The sequence below is a fragment of the Meleagris gallopavo genome, chromosome 12 (genome assembly GCF_000146605.3).
Source record: "Meleagris gallopavo isolate NT-WF06-2002-E0010 breed Aviagen turkey brand Nicholas breeding stock chromosome 12, Turkey_5.1, whole genome shotgun sequence".
NCBI classification, from domain to species: Eukaryota; Metazoa; Chordata; class Aves; order Galliformes; family Phasianidae; genus Meleagris; species Meleagris gallopavo.
In genome coordinates this window covers 8,586,187-8,606,171 of record NC_015022.2, presented here as the reverse complement: position 1 = coordinate 8,606,171, position 19,985 = coordinate 8,586,187, and the positions used below count along the sequence as shown (strand labels likewise).

General features: G+C 37.1%; 1 long non-coding RNA gene across 1 annotated transcript in view; it reads right to left on the bottom strand.

Annotated features, from left to right (window-relative positions):
- Positions 1-19,985, bottom strand: part of LOC116217089 — a 95,824-nt gene that overhangs the window by 16,335 nt on the left and 59,504 nt on the right. Inside the window, exon 2 of the long non-coding RNA XR_004161044.1 lies at positions 19,411-19,598. This is a non-coding gene — a long non-coding RNA (uncharacterized LOC116217089). The remainder of the gene's footprint in view (positions 1-19,410; positions 19,599-19,985) is intronic.

Here is a 19,985-nt window from a genome sequence, read left to right as displayed (position 1 = left end):
AGACTGTCTTCAAGTTCTGCTTTCTTCAGCTACATCACTTAAATTAAATGACATCACCTCCTCCCTAGAAACTATACCAAAGTAGACAAGGGCAGAAGGAAAGGAAAGCTAACAGTAGATAATTTCTGGAAGCAAATTTCAAGCTCCAAATATCTTAGGCAGCAACTTCCTTGAGAATATGGCACAGTCAGGAGATGGCCTTAGTACCACAGTCTGGTGTGCCTCTTCACTCACAAAGTGCCTTGAGATGACAGAGCACTGAGCATTGGCCTAAGCCACTGAGGAGCCCAGAACTCTAGTACAAGACTAAAATTTTGAGCAAGCTACAAATCTGTCGGCACAAAATGTTAACTGCTTTCCTAGAGTTTTGATGTGGTTTAATTTCACAGACATAGCTGACTTCAAAAGCTCAGTATTCAAAAGTTTAAAAAAAAAAAAAAAAGAGATTTAGATTCTGGTCATAATAAACCATTATGCCTGAAACCCATTTTGTAAATTCTTACAACTATCCCTCTTTCACTTCAATGTGCACATACTGTCCACTTCTGCTAGGGAAATTGTCATTCCCTTCTACAGATATAAAACCTAAGCACAGAGTGATGTAGTAACTCGAAGTAGTAACAAGATAACCTTTGCAAACATGCCAGAGTCACTTAAACACAAGGTTCCATCTCCACGGCCCTGTTGCCTTGTTCCTGAGCACCATTATGAATGGAGAAAAAGTGCCACTGCTAAATTGAGGTTGCATCTTCATTTTTAATCTTTTTAATTTATTAATAATTTTATTAATAATTACTTTTTGTTAATTTACAACTTATTCATTATAATTTACCCCCCATGATATGCTCAATAATATATAATAAGCACACTTCAATAAACTTAACAATTCTTTTGTTCCTGTCACATTATGTTCCTTCACTACAGAAATAAGTCAACTCGTGGTACTCAAAACAGAAAAACCCAGCAAGCACACCAGGCACTATTGTACAGATCTGCTGAAGTCACAGAGTGTCTTAGACAGGCCTATTATTAACAATTAGCCACTTATTGTAAATTCTAGCTGACACATCTCATTAAATATAGGCCAAAACAGACTTTGGTGATCGAACCTCATTTTTAATAGCTTCTCCCAGCGTTCTGCCAATTGTTGTCAGGAAGCTGAAAATTACTCCTGCCACTAGGATGCCCACTTTATTCTTGCTGACTGCTGAGAAATTTCAAAAGGTTGGCCTGCCTCCTCTGTGCCTGATAAAGAGTAAAAACTAACCATGTGCTCATGATGGCAATAGGCTTTTAAAAACCTCTCAGCAGTCAGCATGAAGGGAAGAGGAGTAGGGGGTAAAAGAAAAAAATATTTCCCATTGTTGTTTCTTCTACATAAGAGCCCAGAGTGGTTTGTGACATTGACTGCCTCCTTCTAACTCCCAATTTAATGCAAAGAAGTGGGAACGAACAGCTGGCCTAGTATCTAGAAGCTAAATGGCAATTTATTGTTGAAATGTCTGCAATTACAGTCCACCTCCACAACCATCCCCCAAAAAAGTCATTTTTTCATAAATCTCAAATTTACCCACATATGTTTTTTAGACCTACTTTTCTTCTTACTTTTTTTCTTTACCTTCCCTTCCCCAGGCAAGTTTCCCACAGAGAGTGGAGATTCTGGCTACATTCAAGTGGAAACAACTTCAAGGAAGTTTAACTAACACTAGAGGAGTCTTCTGTGGATATCCTAAAATCTCACTACAAAAACATAATTTTAGTTCCAGTAATCTCTTCAGCTTAAATGCTTCCCACCTCTCCTGTACAATATTATGTCTCATCTGCAAATCTTTCCAAATAAACTTATAAATCAGTATTAAACAACACTTATGAGTCAAACACCAGCTTTTACTGAATCGGTTAAAAATCAGTGAGGATTGCACTTACTTAAAAGAGAGGTAAGAGCAAGAGTGAGCCAACAATGCTAAATAGAGGAACTACCTAATTTGAGTTCCCTGCCTTAGTGCTGGAATAGTTTCAGCAATTACTTTTGTAGGCTACCCTTCAACAGTTCTTATAGCATTGCAGAATACAATACTTAATTAAAAAAAAAAAATCACTTCCTAGACTTACTATATAAAGAGTCAGACGATCATACTTCAGTTGTTAAGATTCTAGATTTCTTTCTTTTGCTTTATTTTTTTTTTAATGAAAAAATACTTGTAGAATCATCACAGAATCATAGAATGGCCTCTGTTGAAAAGGACCTCAAACATCATCTAGTTTCAACCCCCTGCGATGCGCAGGGACGCCAACCACAAGACCAGGCTGCCCAGAGCCACATCCAGCCTGGCCTTGAATGCGTCCATAGCCAAGAGCCTCCTTCACCATGAGCACAGACTAAAAATAGGGTTCATATGATAACTCAGGTTGGAAATCACCTTGTCAGATGAGCAACAGCCCAACCCTCCTGGTCAAAAAGCAGGATCAACTATGATCTCACATCAGGTTGTTAAGACTTTTTTCCAGGCAGGTTTTGCAAAACTCCAGGGATCCGCACAATCTAGGACTGCACAATCCTTGTGGGCAATCTGTTCCAGTGCTTGACTGTCCTCAAAGTGAAAAGGTTTTTCCTAAAATACAGTCAGAATCTCTCTGTTTCAACTTTCAACTTAGGAAGATGTGTGTCATCCATCCAAAACAAGATAGTACAACATTACAAATCTGCCGACTGCAATGGAGGGCAATAGCTATGATTACGCACAACTTATAAAACTCTATAATAAAGACCCAGTATCCTCTCCTTTCATTCTCTGCAGTTTGTAATTAAGGTCTGCATAAGCCACTAACTAAAATAAGCCAATAACTTACTGTTCCCTACCCAATTTGTCTTCCAAATGTGTTATTCTGATTCATTTCACAAATGCAATCAGTGAGCACAGCTTTTTTAGGTCACACTTCATCCTATGATCAAGAAAACACTTCCAGCAAGCGCTGAAATTCTTATGGATCTATGAAAATCAAATTGAAACACAAAAATAAATGCAGTAACAAGTGTGTTTTTTCCAGTTAGGATGCTATCACTTAAAGAAAAAAACTTCAGAGAGAGAATGAAATTTACCCATTTGCCAACCTATTCTCAAGAAAGAGAACTTAGGACAAAAGCTCCAGATGTCTTCTATGTTTGCTTCATAGGTATTCAGGTGTGAACAGGTGTGAATGTGAGCCAGATCCCCACAGCCTTGATTCACCCAAGACCTTTTAATTATGTTTTTAACGAGATAAATGTGGTCTTCTCATGGAAAACTTTCTTCACAATCATTCTTCAGCAATCTAATGGAACTATCCTTCCTATCTAAACAGAAAAGTGTCTCATCAGGAAATCTGCAATAGAGGTTGGTGATTTCAATATTTCTAAATCTATTCTGGGATTGATCCACCTCTCATATCTCCTGTCTTTTAATTGACATATTGGTTTCACAGTTCAAAAACTATCTTCATTTCTTGTTCAACTTTAAGACAGCCACAAGTCGTTTCTACCAAGAGGTACACTTCTTGTAGAAAAAGAATATAGTGTTAAATCAGTTTCTTGTAATGAAACTTGAAGATAACATTATGTTTGATTCTCACAACTAGCAAAGATGCATTCAGTCACACACACAGCATTCTAATGTTTTACCAATGCAAGATGTTCTTTATTTTTCTTTTAGTACTTTTTCTATACCCTGTTACAAAACATAAAAAGACCTAAAGAGCTTTTTTCTCTTTTCTTCAGCAACGTACACTGCAAGGAAAAACGAATCCTTCAATTCGTCTCTGCTTTTATTACAAGGGTCCTGCACCCTGTCCGCTGTGAGTAATCATCACTACCAATAGACTCCTTTCATGCATCTGTGCAGAAGGCAATTCTAGGCTGCAGAGAAGGTAACAAAGGGACAACATGCTCAGAGCAGCTGAGGAACCCCAACATTCTGCCTTACAAGGAATGAAAGGAAGGAAAAAATAATAGTGTAAACTCAGAGTTATTCCTCATATTTAGTTGAATTCTTGAAAATAAGGCTCATGAGGTGGGCCAAGATTTTTTAAAAAATGTTTCTTCGAAAAAAACTGTTCCAACTGGAAAACATACCTGGACATTCTACCATGTGGAAAGATTCTCAAATTCTCCAATCTGATTCACATGGGTAATTTAGATAATTAACTAAAGCTGTTCAAAGGGAAGGCAAACAGGAAACAGCAGAAAAGGAAGCCAAGCAGACTTTCACATGTATAGCAATTACTTCATGCCTCCTATCATCACCAAAGGAGACACTATAGCAATGATGATCAGGGTAAAAAATGAGTGGAGCTCAGGGGATGGAAGAAACCTGCTACTCCAACTTCATGGTGAGCTTTGGAATAGAGGGAAGGCCACATAGCACTTCCTGTAACATCAGAGATGACTCTCTGAAGATCTCTGTGTGAGCTGAAGTAACTCACCGCTATATCCCCCAAGACCAACCAGGAACATGGCTGAGGAGGGATAGCATTCTCTCTTAGAGAACACAAGCCACATTTGCTATGATTATTTTATCTTTAAGGAGTCATTCATTGCCTCAACTGACTTCCTGGCCTCAGTTATCAAACAATCAATAACTGCCGCTTGAGAAGAACTGGTTGCCATCCACAGTCTACAGGAAGTCTCAAAGGCAAACAGCAATTGCTGCACTGAATTTGAAAGTAAGAACTCTAAATGACTGTATCCTGTTCTTGGTGGGATGATGGTTGGCGTCAGGCTAAGCTGCTGGAACTGTAAGGATCTTTGAACCAAGCACTAACCAACAGAAATCATGCACGGTACTGTTTTCTTCAGTATTAAAAAGGTCTTACTGAGGCTTGCATTCTATCATCGGAACCATATATGTAGTATTGTTCTCTGAACAAGGAAGTGAACTAAGGCTTCTAATTTCTTGACTAACTTCTTATAAAGAATGAGATCAGTGCCAAAAAGCAATCAGTAGATCCCCCAGTCAAACAAAACACTTAAGGTTGTGATTAGAATCAGTCATTTGTGTTTAAAGTAATTAATGTGTTGCTGGATGAAGGCCCAGTGACCTCTTTTTTGGACAATAGTTAGCTAAATCCAATAAATGAATGGTCATTCTCAAGAACTGGAAGTTTATTTAATGATAAGCTTTAAAATCCTGTTTTCAGTTATTGAAAAAAGCCAGCAATTAAGCTATGAAGATGAGGAGGCTAGAATGTGGTTGGTTTTTCATTCTTCCTTGTTGGCGTTTGGATGCTGCAAATATTTCAATATGTGACTAGAATTGTTATTCCACATTAGTAGAGATCCAAACCTTAGCTAAGGCAGATTCTGAGAACCACATGCATAGTAAAATCAATGATTTATCTGAACACTGCAGTTTCTCTGGCAATACCACTTGTCACAGTCTTATTCTGGTGATGAGTTACTGTTTTCATGTATTGTATTTATCAATAAAAACTAAGGCACTCTGGCGATTTCTTTAGATTTTGTTATGAAAATAGTAGTGCTTAGTAACAGCAGTGGGGAACAAATAGTCTCACTCAACTCCAAAAAAGGATCATATTTATCTTTTAAAATTTGACACAAAGTTAGTTTCCTTTATAAATAGGAAAGACAGCATTCAAAGTGCTGAACAATTGAGCCCTTTATTTATAAACAAAGATGCTGTCAGATTCATTGTGTCCACAATTATATAATTTAAGACTCTTTTCTGCAAGAATGACCTATGCAATTTTCCTTACGCTTTTTTTTAAGCTTTTCATCATCTTTCTTTCTTATTCTACTTAACTATAGCTTGCACTGATAATATATACACTGTAAAACAGTATAATATATAAGCCTGTATTTATTTCAGCCACATTTTGTCTAAAATCTTCAATAATATCATAACCAATTGCATTACTTTCAACTTAAAAGCTGTTGCTTAAACTCTGATTTTTTTTTAAATAAAACCTTAGCCAAATTTAACAAGTTTTCCTAGTCTACTAGGACTAGCCAGTACGAGCTGCTATTGCCATCCTCACACAAAATAGATTTTCAGTTTTGTAGGATCATCTCAACTCCGTAGTTATCACAAGATATAGTAATAAACAATACCATAGGTCTTCAAAGTTTAACTCTCTGTGTTTTTAAAGCAACATAGCACTTCAGTCCTAAGAAACTGTATTGTCTTTAGGCATTTATAAAGACAATTTGGCTAAAATAACGTCCAAGATAACACAAAAAAATTTAGTAGCGTCCAGTAACTGTCAATGAAAAAAGCCTATCAGCCTTTAAAAAAAAAAGTTTGAAAGAAAAATATCACTTCCCTGTGTTCACAAGGGACATAACTAAAATTCACCTCTTATAGAAGGATGTTTCAGTTTGATTAGGTTTTTTATTATTATTATTAGCTCCTTGTTAGAACAGGCACATATAGAATTTTTCTCACTGCTAGATGAAAGCAAGTTCAAAGTCAAATTTAACTTTGCATCTATCTTTCAAGATCTACTATGCATAACACACACTAAAAGCTTCACCTAGCTTGGCCTCATTATATCTTCCTTAATTGACTCTTAATAAAAAGACTGTGTTCCAGTGTGATGTATATTAATTGGTTTTCAAGAACAGAGCCTTGAAGCAGTATAGATATCTCAATTAGGGATGCATTGCGACATAAATACAAAATTTAAGCCTCTTCTGATTTCCAAAAGATTGACTCACAGCTTGAACTAATGCACCAGGTTTCTAGATCTATTTTATATCTAGGCAGGAAGGCAAAAGTATTTCTATAGTAGATTGATTTAATGCTGCTGAAGACTAAAGTAGGACTACATTTTGAGTGTATGAAAGGCTGTCACAGGCAGAAAGCTTAATTTATCAATTTGCCAGTTTCTCAGGGGAGGCCATTAATGACAACAGCATGAGACTGCCTTTTAGTAGGATTCATTGGACTTATTTTCCTAACCTAAAAAAAATTATGACTTCTCCCCCATAAAATATCAGATCTGTCAGACATGCAAAAGGATGACAGGAAATGCAGCTCAAAGCACAGAGAGCTCTATCTGTTCATATCATATTTTCCTGCTTATATTCAGAACTCAAAGTGCCATAAAGACAGCATATTAAAAAAAGAAAAAAATCCTACAAAACTTTGTATAGTCACTTTGCACATAACAAGAAATTGTGTCTTTTAAACAGCATGGCTTTACTTAAACCTTCAGATGCATAAGCAGAAGAACTCAGCGGTAACATATCATGAATGAGTCAGTAACCACTCTCTGTAAGTATCATGGAGCATTTGAGTTACTACCATTTAACTCAGTTTAAGCTTCTTATAATAAAATAACAGTCTTCAGTGCTAACACAGGATGCCTTTAAGGTAATTACAGAAATTTGTGCAGCATGACCAGAAGAAAAACTTCAGTTACATATACAGTTCCATCCCATAAAAAAACTTAAAAAATTCACCTAAGTCTTTATCCCACTGATTCACATAAATTTTAGGCTTATCTGCATTTCCAGTAGTCAGACATATGAAATAACTAAACCTATATAGAGCACATAAGACCTTTGCAAATAGTCACCATTGGTCCTGTTCCACCACAAATGCTATTAATGCATATAATGAAGAATACAGTCTGAGATGATAAACTTCATAAAAAAACATAATTCATGTAGCTTTCTGCCTTTCAATATTTGTAGAGGTATTTAATCGTCATCAGAATTTGTAGCTTGTTAAATAGGCATAGTTGTTATTAAAGCATCTAGTTTGCTGTATTAGATTCTAGCAGAGCTGCAGTTCCCAATGAGAATGGGGAAGAGCATGAGAGCTGAGCCTCCTTTCAAGTATACCAAAGCAAGCTCTGTTTGGTTTTGTACACCTACAGATAAATCAAGTTTTTCAATCTCATCTCTGGCAGATTGGTCAATAAGCAGAGGCAAGCCATGCTACTGTGATTTTACTCCCCTTGTACTTGTTACTGTTGAAGCCATATCTTGAGTACTGTGTTCAGTTTTGGGCCCATCACTATGAGACAGGGAAGACATAATCACTTTCTACAAGTATGTGAATGGAGGTTGTAGCGAGCTGGGGTCAGTCTCTTCTCCAGGGAAATTAGCAGCAGGATAAGAGGCAATGTAGCTTGCATCAGGGATGATTCAGGTTGGATATTAGGAAAAAATTCCCAGGAAGGTGGTGGAGTCATCATCACTGGAGGCTTCAAGAAATGTGTAGATGTGGTATCTGGAATGTGATTTAGTCGGCACGGTGGTGATGGATTGATAGCTGTACTAGATGATCTTAGAGGACTTTTCCAATCTCAGTGGTACTAAGTGAGATTCTATGATTCTATGCTGCCAAGCTTGCACCGTAGCTTCTCTTATCCTATGACCCCCCACCTTTGGTCTCGCAACAGGTTCAGAGAAAGACTGACTCACTGGAAGAAGAGAAAGCTAAAGTTTGCTTGCAAAGACAGAAGGGCTGACAAGGAAAGAAGACAATAGTGCAGTTCCTGGGATTTCACCCTCTGCTCAGGCAATGTGATGAAATGAAGTAACACACCCACATTTAAATTCTTTGTCCTTTCAAAGAATTCGATGTCTTCTCCCAGCTGTGGTTACCTCTATGAAAGAGGAAAGGAAGGGATATTGTCATCTATGAGATAACAATCCTCTTTTACCAGGAAACTCACCAGTTTTTAATCACAATTTTTCTGTTTAACCTGTGGAGAGAAATGACCTAAGAATGTTTGCCCCTGGAATATTAAAACCTAACCACAGGAACTGAAGATAAATAAAAAATAGTGAGGGCAGTGGAAAGCCTTCCAAAACCTTCCTCTTCAATTAACAGCATACTATCCTTCTTCAACCTATCTGCAGCAATCACTGAGAGAAAACTTGTGGGACTGAAGTGCCACACCAGCATAGACAAAAATACCAACATACAGAAGACACTTGTTACCAGAACACAGACACCCTGAACAACAAAATAACAACAACAGCCACTCTTTCAGACTCTGAGTTCTTCCACTGGTAAACAAAGAAAATTCAAACCTCAAAACTTAAGATGCTGAATAACAGACTCAAATACCCGCAAGAATTGAAGCTAACACTGCAGAGCAATCTTTGCATACTCTGATACTGACACACCACTGATTGTGTGCTATTTACACGTCATTGGAACACACTAACACCTAAAGTAGTCAGGAGAACTATTTTTTTCTTCCTCTCAGGGAAAGTCAAGGTTTTCCATCCTCCCTAATGCTCTCTGTGTCTCTCACTCACTGTAATCCTCAGACTGTGAACAAGAGAATTAGGGAACTATAAGCCCTGAGAGTGTGTGTAACATTCTGAATAAGAATTCTATTTATTCTTATAACTCCTCATTTTTTCTCTATTGTGAAGACAGACCTATGTTCCTGAGAGATAATGCAGACCCTATGGCCTCAAGAAGCTGGATTTCTTTCCCCACAAAATAGACTGAAGACAATACCTATAACTATTCTAGCTTTACAGATATGGAAAGAAATTTCTAAGGCAACTAATCTCTTCTCTTTATATTCCATCTTTACAGGAGTGTTCTTCTGTACACAGATGTGGATAGAAGTCACAGTTCATTTTGAAATCATTGAAATTCGTGCAAACATTATAGTGCTCAAGGTGGAATCTGCATATGAAGACTTGCAGTCCAGTCTTAAAGACCGCACTTGGAATCAGGGTCCAAGTGGTAGTCTCTGATTTATATTCTCTGATTTTTATTCTGCCCATTCCCTTCAGATGTTTCAACAGCTTATGGAGCTGTTCTTCATGGGATCTGGATCAACCTCAGTCAGGCACTTTTGTGGCTTCTCCGGTGGCACTGGTAGCCAACCCTGTTTTTAACCATACTGAACTAATCTTGGCTTTTCTCAAAAAAATAAAATAAAAAATAAAATAAAATAAAAATAAAAAATCAGAGGATGCATGAACAGAGTCTCCAGACACAGAAGATTGGACTTAGAGAGCTGTGATCTATAGGGAACCAGTGAGAAAGAACTTGGCCTTCACAATCCATTTGATTAAGTCATGTGCTTTAAGGTCTCTACAAGAGTTACCACATGCTCCTTTTTCTCCAGAACTGGAAGCTGTATTCTCTCTTGTAAACCTATTTTCCTTCACAGCGCTTTCACCTTGTAAACCCAAAAGTTGATGAGAATTCACTGAGTAGAAGGAAGAGCAGAGGAAGAGGTCAGCTTTTAATCCAGTATCACACCAGTAATTTCAAAAGCATTAAGATTAGTTCCTGATGGCTATAGCTCCTGTCTGCTTCTAAATCATAAAGAATCTCCCATAAACACATAATCTCTAAAACATTCTGAGGATTTGATAGGGACATTCCTTCAGAAGGAGTGTAAGCCTCTGCATGCAAGGTGAACATAAGTGTCAAGTTATGTTTAAAGAAGTATACAGAAATCTGCATTTCCATGTCCCCTCTTTCTTAGTAGCCATTTAATCCCACTCTTCCTTTTGCAAACCATGAAAGACAAAAGAGAGGAAAAAAAAAAGCCTCTTTTGCAAGTTAACTAGCAGATGTAAATTTAAGCCCTATTTGCCCAGTACAGAATGTGTCTGAATTCCATCTATATCATACTGCAATTACTTTAATTAGGATGAGATCTCAGAATTGCAAGAGGAAATTCATAGAGTAATTAAGAAATATTTTTTCCTCTTCAGTGCTCTACTTTCCTCCTTTGCTCATTTCCCTGTTTCTCCAAGCCAACTCCCTTTCTCCATTCAGGGAGTTTCTGATTATTTAGCCATTTTGGCACCAGAATTGTTTTACTTTCACCTTGAGGCAGGCAGGCAAGCCAAAAAGCTGTTTGCATTTAATGCTTCAAAGATAAGGTGTAAAAAAAGTAAAGAAATAAAAGTGTAAGGACTTATACTGATTTAGAGCACAGTTGGGTGCAGTGTGGCACAACACTTTGTAGTGCATCCTATTACAAGTAATGGCATACTCTGCCAAGAAATGCCACTGTTCATTGCTCAGGGAGCTGGGTAATCTCACACAAATGCAACAAACGTACTCAACAATGAAGGAAAGACTGATTGGATTGCACAGACATTCAGCAGGACCTGTAATCAGCATAATAATACTGAATGAAACAATGAAACAAGTGCTGTCTTAACAATACCAGCAGAAGTCATACAGCTGTCAAGGTTTGTTCAGCATTAATTTTCATTTCAAGAGCTATCCAGAATCAATCTGCTTTAGAGTTCAGAACCAACTTACTACACCAACTGGGGGCAGCTTTTAATAAACATGCCACATAGTAGCCAATACTGCTTTTCCCCACATTTGACACTGAACCAGAACACATCAGACTAAGTCTGGACAAATTCCCACATAAAATTCTTTGGCTGTAACAAAATGCCTTCTGGGAGTTTCACTGTGCTGTCAGCATCACAAAAACTCATCACACAACTGATTCTTAAGTAGCAAGACTTCTCTTTCTTTTGAAGATCTTATGAAGTGTCCACTGGTTTAATTCATCACATCTTGTTGCAGCTATAAACCTTTGCTTGGCAGAGGAAAAAGCCAAGCTAAGTGTTATGCTACCCTGGAAGAGTTTTGCATAGGCTGGTCTTGTTTTAGGTCAGGTTTAAAAGTTAGGCACATTCCACTAGTCATAGAGATGCTTACATTTATGAGGGCCGCTCCAAAAGTAATGCCTCCTTATTTTATTATGTTAGCTTACTATGTCAGAGGGAGATGTTGGTGGTATGGTAGCAGATATTTGAAGCAAAGATGTAGCATTAAATTCCTCCATGTGAAAAAAATCACACCCATTGATATTTTTCAACGCTTGCTGAACATTTATGGAGACCACACAGTGGATGTGAGCACACTGAGGCAGAGGGTGATGTGTTTCAGCTGTGGTGACAGCAACAGTGGGTCACCTTTACCGGTGCAGGCTTTTTATGAGTGGAGCATGCAAACTCTTGTTCATTGCTGGAGAAAATGCATAGTTAATGGTGGTGACTACGTAGCTGAGAATTTGCTTTATGAAATAGCGTTATTGTGCTTTTTGTAGCTATTGTAGTTTCCATGGAAATAAATAGGAGGCATTACTTTTAGAGCAACCCATGTAGACTATGTTACTACAAAGTATTTTAGAATCAGGCAATAATCATCAACATACCTTAGAACTTGGCAGTTAAATTACGTTGTAAAACTGCATTCCAGATTTTAAACCATCTATTTCTTAAACTCATATTAAAATTAGATTATGTCTCATACAGTAATGTTAGCACAATTAGAACAACGGTCAAAGTGAAATAACATTAAATGCAAAATGCCTCCCACACTACAGTTATAATGAGAATTGTATTTCATTCAGTCATGAAACTTTTGTAATTTTGTTATACCATCGCATGTGAAACCGAGCTGAAATGGAGCCTTATTGAAAATTCAGTCATTAAGAGCTTGACATTCAGCTGTCTGCTGGCAACCGGAATGTCATCATTGATTTTAGAGATTACTGTGGAAACAACATCTGGTTTTAGACTTGCATCAAATAATTTCTGAATAAACATGTATTCACTTCTGTGCTATACCTGAATACAGACTTTATGGGAGTAAGTAGGTTCATGGAATATTACAGATCAGCGTTAACTAGGAAATAAGTTTATTCTTTAAACACAAGGTGACAGATTCTTAGCAAGGATAAATTATTTAGATACTGATTTATGCCAAATGAGAACTGGGCCCTGCCTCATTAGAGGATGATTCAGTCCTCACTTTTGTAGTATTTGGCAGTACCTCAGGGACAGATCAGATTATAGATGCTTTAAAACTGGAATGTGTCAGGGTGACCTACATGCAGTCGAAGCTAATGTAGTTATGGCGTGCAAAACCCTTGGTGGGACGCTCATAAGACAGTTTCTGAAGGGCTCTTTTTGGTTTATTTAAAACTTGTTTCCAGGTGATTTCAGCTAATGAGACAGAAAATGAAATAAGGTGCCAGGATTCACATCAACTCCGTTTGGGAAGTTTACAGTCATTCCTTGGGCATGGTACGTCCGATCATCTTCCCCACACAGGAAAAGCCCTGCTACTGCAGACAAGGCCAAATGGTAAAAGCAGGTTTTATGATCCTTACAAACTTACTCTAGTGAAAATCTGACTTACTGTACAAGTTGTGCAAGAGTCCAACAAGTGTGCAATTATTCACACCTTTTGCATTGAAGCAAGGGAATGCGATATGTTAGGCCAGCGTTGTTTTGTTTTTGACTGGTTTTACCAGTCATTTTTTCTGACATAAATGTCTTAAAAGAATTTTGGCCCATCAGCAGAGCTAAATTTGGATCTACAACATAAATAACTGTGAAACATATATACAGTTCTTAAACGTCATGAACACAACGTGCTCAGACATTACCATGTGTCAATTCATGATGAATCCGATCTTTTCTGAATAAAAACAGTAACAACAAATGGAGCATACACACTTCTAATTGTTAATTAGACACACATATATACAAGAGTGAAGGTCATGCTTATAATTAATTATAATGACATTATTTACATTTCCATAAATACATATGTCCAACTACATGATACTAACTTGATTAAATTGGATATTAACTACATAAGGATGTGATTACTGTATTTAATTCGAACTAAATCAAACATGCAAAGTTTCCTTTGTTTTTAACTTCTGTAAGTTTTCTTTAGTTTTAGTTATTTTCCTGACAAGCACAATTTTCTTCAGAAATATCAGTATTAATAAAATATGCACAGTGGAACAAAAGTACTGACTTGATACTCAGTTTTAGAGTCCCACATGCCCTATCATTAGTGGCAGACTGATTGTTTTCTACATTTCACCAAAACACACCGGACTAATTATAATTCCGCCAACATTAGAACTGAAGTACACAGATTAATGATCAGCAATTAAAACATCAACAACATCACAAACAATAATGTTTCATACTGTTAATTTCTGTTGCCTGAAGTCATGCTATTTCTCTTTGGACCAGAAATACATAACACAATCATTACTTCCAACACGAATAAAATGCTATCACATTACACGCAGAGATTCATGTACTGGAGCTGGTTTACAGTACCTAGAAAGGAACGTGCACTTGGTGCACTGCATGTATGTAATAAGATGTATCAGCGTAAGATCTCAAATCTCAAAGATAACATCAGTCATGTCGTTCTATCTAAAGATATGCAGCACAAAGTCATATTTTAAATAATCATAAGCGTGGTGTAAACAAAGTACACCAGACAAGAGTGAGTCGTTATCTTTAAAGATTTTTCTCACAGAGCAATTTTGTCAGGTTCAGCTGACAGAGGTACAGCTGTGCTACATGTTTTCTTAGAACCTATAACATCATTGTAATCCTTTCTGTCTGGTGCAGCATCCAGTTTAATCAAGTCTAGCGCAAAGCTCATCTGATGTCATCTCTCATTTGTGCACCAGGAAATCAATGGATGTAGCTGCAAATCACTGCAGTAGGTAACTATAGCTTGACCTTGCACTTTGAGCATTTGCCTGCAGAGTTTACATAGGCCGGTGCTCCGCAGTCAGCATGACTTGTGATAGCACACCTGGCACTGAACTTAAAACAGCCCTTTTGTAGAACACTTCCAAGGGCATCCTATTAGCTGTGGTACAAGTGATTTTACGACTGCTTTGCTCTAACATTTTCCCTACTACGCTCAATATTTTTTGCAATCTTTTTCACTTACTGAAATTTAATGCTCATGGAGATGATGGTAGATGAACTCAGCAAACTGAAAAATAAACAAATGTATTATATCTCTGTTGGATGTCTCACCTTTCCCTGATCTTAAAAGTGAAAAAGAAAGCTGTGGGACAGCTTTGTTATAAAAGAATGTTGAGCAGTGCCAGAAAAAGAAGAAATTAAAACAAACAGATGAATGGCACCAGTCATTTTTAGAATGGAAATATTCATCCGCATGCTGGACAATTCTGAAAATTCAAATGAATAATAAATCCAGATGACTCATCCATGAATTAATGCTTGTTACATTTAAAGTCCTCTCCGTACAGTTCAATGGAGCAAAAGCAAGATATCAGTACTTTATGTATTCTTCATTAATTATTTATCAAGGAATAACCAAATGGCCTCTCACCAATGTTACAGATATTCTTGACAACTGCTGAAATACCAGACAGATATGGAATAAAACATCCCAACAGAGCAGAGCATGTGACCTGGCACTGTCAAAACTAGATACATACCAAAGCTGACACAGGTGCAGAACTGTGAATGGACATGTAGATAAATAATTCGCTCATCAGCTCACGGAGATTATCTGCTTGGTACAGCAAATATCAGATCATTAGGGATGTCATAGAAGAAATGGAAAGAAAGGTGCTTTATTTACCCACACACAAAAGAAAATCTGGCTCTTTTCCAGTTTTTCTCTAGTGTTCCTAATTCCTTCTCCGTGCATGTAGAATTAAACATATTCAGGAGCCACATGAAAAAATGCATGATACTTCCACTTTAACTTCCAGCAACAGTATTTCATTATTGCAATTAAATCCATCCACTATTCTTAAGAAAGAAAATGAAAGTTTGGGAAGAAGTTAGCAAAATTTATCCCTAATACATTATCAGCTCTGGGGACATTATCATAGAATTCTGCAAAGGCAGGGAAGATCTGGTTTCCACCATAAGTAAGGAGATTTCCACCTGACACCAAACACGTGGCATAAGGGCAAGTATTAGAAACAATAACCAGAATGTCTGTTAGCATTTTTCAGACACGAGCACTGATGGCAGAAGGCCCAGTTTCAGACAATTTCCCCTCAGATCCAACTGAGAGGTGGAATAGAGTTAGCTTCATATTCATAAGCTACTTTATGGGTCTTGTTCAGATGCTCAGACAATGGGGCTGATGTGCTCAGCTGCTTTGCTTGCATATAAAAGACTCCAGATATCGGTTATACATGCATTTCAAAAACAAAGAACTATGATTCCTAAGTGGTTTTGCAAACTGGAGGACAGATGAAGGCAGATCTATTCATGAGCTCAGCTAGCAACTCAGGCAACAGTTTCCATATATTTGTTGTAGAATTCTTTTATTACCTTGTTCATTAACCTTTCCTTGAGTGTTAAAGTATTCCATTACCTTTACTTGTGCAGAATGTTCAAGCTGTGCTACTCCTGATCAAACAAATTCACAATATGGTGGTATCCAGTTAAGATAACCTTCAAAATGGAAAACAGAAATCATACTGCTCTGGAGCTCAGTGTTGTTAGGACAGCTTCAGATCACTTTGCTGCAGCTCAAAGGGAAACTTAAAAACCTTCTGCACTTGAAAAGTCAGCCTAATATCCACCATTAGAGAAATTTTAATTCACAGTACCAGTTCTTAATCATACATTGTTTTGCTCTGCACAAACATTTGGAGGTCTTAAACTCTATTCAGGGATCCTAAAACAGGGGTGCAGATGTTAAAATTACAGACATTAGGTAAAACCCACCCCCTAATTTATCTGGCCTCTACTGTCAGAACCAAGGTCTAATATCTGAAGACCCTGGTAAGAGACTTCAAAATCCTGCAGAAACTTGCCAGTGGAAAATTCACTAATACCTGTTCCTTGCAGCCCTACAAATATGTAACCTGCAGTCTTTTTCCTTCTGAATATTTTTTGCTCCATTAAGTGGTTTCATCTTTCATCTTGGAGGCTCAGTAAATGCTCACTTTAGAAGCTTAGCAATGGAAAACATAACATTATAGGAAGAATCAGCTTCCGAGGCAAGATCTCAGAAGGTTTGTGTCTGAGAGGTAGTATCGCTACAGCTTGATATGGTATCAATAACTCCAACGAGTGCTCTGCTCCAGAATTGGATATAAACAAACAAGCCAATGTATTGACTAGATCTTTACTTTCTCAGCCAGAATAGCATAACCCTAAAAGAGTTAGTAAAGGCCTTCCCCCAAGGCACTCTGCCTTCACTATTTTTGTCTTTTCACAAAGCCAGACTCTTAGTCAACAAGATGATGGAATGAAATCACTTCCCATTTTTCATTTTGGGTGTAAGCTTGCCATGGCAGATGTCCCTAAGGAACTTCAGAAATATAGAGAAGTTTTCTTACATGGCTTCCAGCAGCAAATAATTAGATATTTGCTCTCAGAATAATATACTGAATCTTTCAAGAAATACGAAAGCATAAAGAAAGATTTATACAGTGGTTTCACAGTCAGCAGAACAAACACATCTCATCAAAATGTGACCTATTCAAATGGCAAGCAATGTAGCAAAGAAAGATCATCTCTTAGCTGAGTACATGTTAAGTTCAGCAAAACTGTCAAAGCTGTTTAAGGCAAACAGCCCATTACAGGCCAAGAGCATTGTAAACCATTAGCATTGCCAGGGTAACGTGAAATAATTTCTCCAGGACTCAGAAACTGACATATTGTCATTTGACTTTTCATCAGAAATCTGCAGATAGATCATCTGTGCAGATAACACGCTTAGCAGTAGAAAGTTCACTCCCTCCTCAGAGAAGCTAGCATACAAAGTAGGTGAAGGGCAAGCTTGACAAAAAATACAGCATTAAAAACTCTTAAGAATCTACAGCTGTGTACTACTCCATACCAAATTCTACTGTGAACAGAACTTAAAAAAAGAAAAAAACATAAGACTGGCAGAATCAGGATGCTGATTTCTCTGTCAAGAGTAGAAACACATTACAGCATTGACGCTCTGCAATAGAACTCACAATCCCCAGAAAAAGTGTAAGATTAAGTGATTAAGCTGTGACTGTGTCTCTTAACAATGCAGATGATCAACACCTTTCCTATTACACAAGAACGGACACAGAGCACTTTGGGAAAGCCAATATGTACCTTAAAGTAAATCTGCTTGATGAGTATCCCATGTCTATACTCCTAAGGGATCTAAATCAGTACCAGTGCTGCATTTGCACAGGAGAGCATGCAGAGAAGATATATTCTGCACTGTTACCTCACTTTTAATTACAATGGATAAGCATGAGGCAAAAAGACTTTCAAAACAAATGACTGTTACAACGCAAACACAAAAACCTGAAGTTCTTCAAGAACTAGATCATCCACTGCATCTATCAGAACAGATTGTTTTGTACTCTTCCTACATGTAAGTTTAATGCTAGCAGAGTGATACCTTTAGAATAATCACTGATTGACTCTGGCATGGGGAAAGTGCCTCTTCATGGCAAATGCAAATAGACTATAAAAAACAAATAGGTATCTCACAGGAAACAAATAGAACATGAACACCTTGTGGAAAAAAAATACTCTCTTAGACCTTCAGATGACACTTTTAATGTAAAATGGACTGCAAGAAATCAAATAATCTGTCACTTTCTACTCTCAGTGACTTTATCAGCAATTTATTACCACATTTCATTGAGTTCTCACTGGATTGATATAGCAACAACTCTGAAGAAAAACAAAGAACAAAGACTGTGTTCAGAGTACTCAAGAGACTGAAAACTTATGTTCTGTGCCACTGGACTTTTAAAATAGATATTTTAAAGAGCAAAGACCTTGAAGTTGTTTCATGTCATTGAGTACACGATTATAGTCTGCCGTTCTTCAAATGGAAAAGCACAAATCTGTACTGTTAAGCACACGTAACAGCACAAGAAAAATAGCAAAGTTTTTGTGCAACTTTTATTAATAATTTACCTGCTCCTCCATTTGCAAATCAAAATAAATAAACAAAAGCTGTGATTGTCCTCAGCTACAAGAAGCAGATTTATGGCTTTAGCTGAAAACTCCCTTTTCTCCCTTGCCAAACTGGTTAAAAGTTGAACAAAATTAATATATTTGTGACTTTACTGAAAAAAGCACGTGTCAGCACAAAAATTAAAAAGACTGAAATTTCAAAAGAATGCTGAGTACTGATTCCTAACATATCTAAATAGAATCCTTTGTTTTTACATGTCTTACTTGCTACAAACATAACAGTTCGTATTTATACTTGCTTATGGAAGTGACCTGAGTTGATTTACAGTCCACCACTCCCAAAAATTCAGTTTATTTTACTGCAAAATCAATTAAAACAAAATACTGGCTAATGCCTGTTTTAGGTTAACTCAGACATGTTTTTAACACCTGCTTTTCAAGGTTGCCAAACAACAAAGCATTCCATAACTCACGCTGTTCAATTCCTTGGCAATGTTTTCATTTAAATGCCATATGCCAAAGGTTTCTGCATCAAGGTACAATTCCATTAAGCCTTACTTTGTATTTATCAGGAGATCATCTGGCTGCATTTTATGCAGATCAAGTCTGCCTTGGCATTCGGATTCAATACTTATAAAAATGACTTCATTTAAAATCACAGTATTCAAAGATTTTTCTGCCCAAAGGAGTTTCTTTAACTTTCAGGCTGTACTTACTTGTTTGTATTTATGTGAGTCTTGAGCAATGCCAACATTTCTACCTATGGTCGTAATGTTTATGTTCTCCAATTCCTCTTCCCCGTATCTTAGAATTGGAATGTTATTCAGTTGAATTCTGCCTCCAGAGGGCACTCTTTCATCCATTTTCTGATAACTCATTCTGCTTGGATTTTGCTGAGAGCAAACTGACAAAACGAAAAAAAAGTGAAATTTTTAATTTGCTGTAGATATGTTTACTTTTTTCCTGCATTTACTTTATGAATAGTCATTTAATTGAGCTTCATCAGAAGAAAAGAATACAGAGTGAATTTTTAAAATCCTTCTTTCAAGCACCCCACCAGAAACTAGACAGGTTAGATATTGGTTTATTAGTGAAAACTGAATAAAGAAGATGCATTCTCATTATTCAAGGCATCAAAATAAATAAATGCATCCAGAACAAATAGCCCTTTGCTCTATAACATCTAATAGAAGCGAGGGAGAAACTTCACTCTCATCCTTTTTTTCTTTTTCTTTTTTTCCCCCCTAATTGCTTAGTGGTATTATATTTTGAAGTTTACCAGACAGATAGA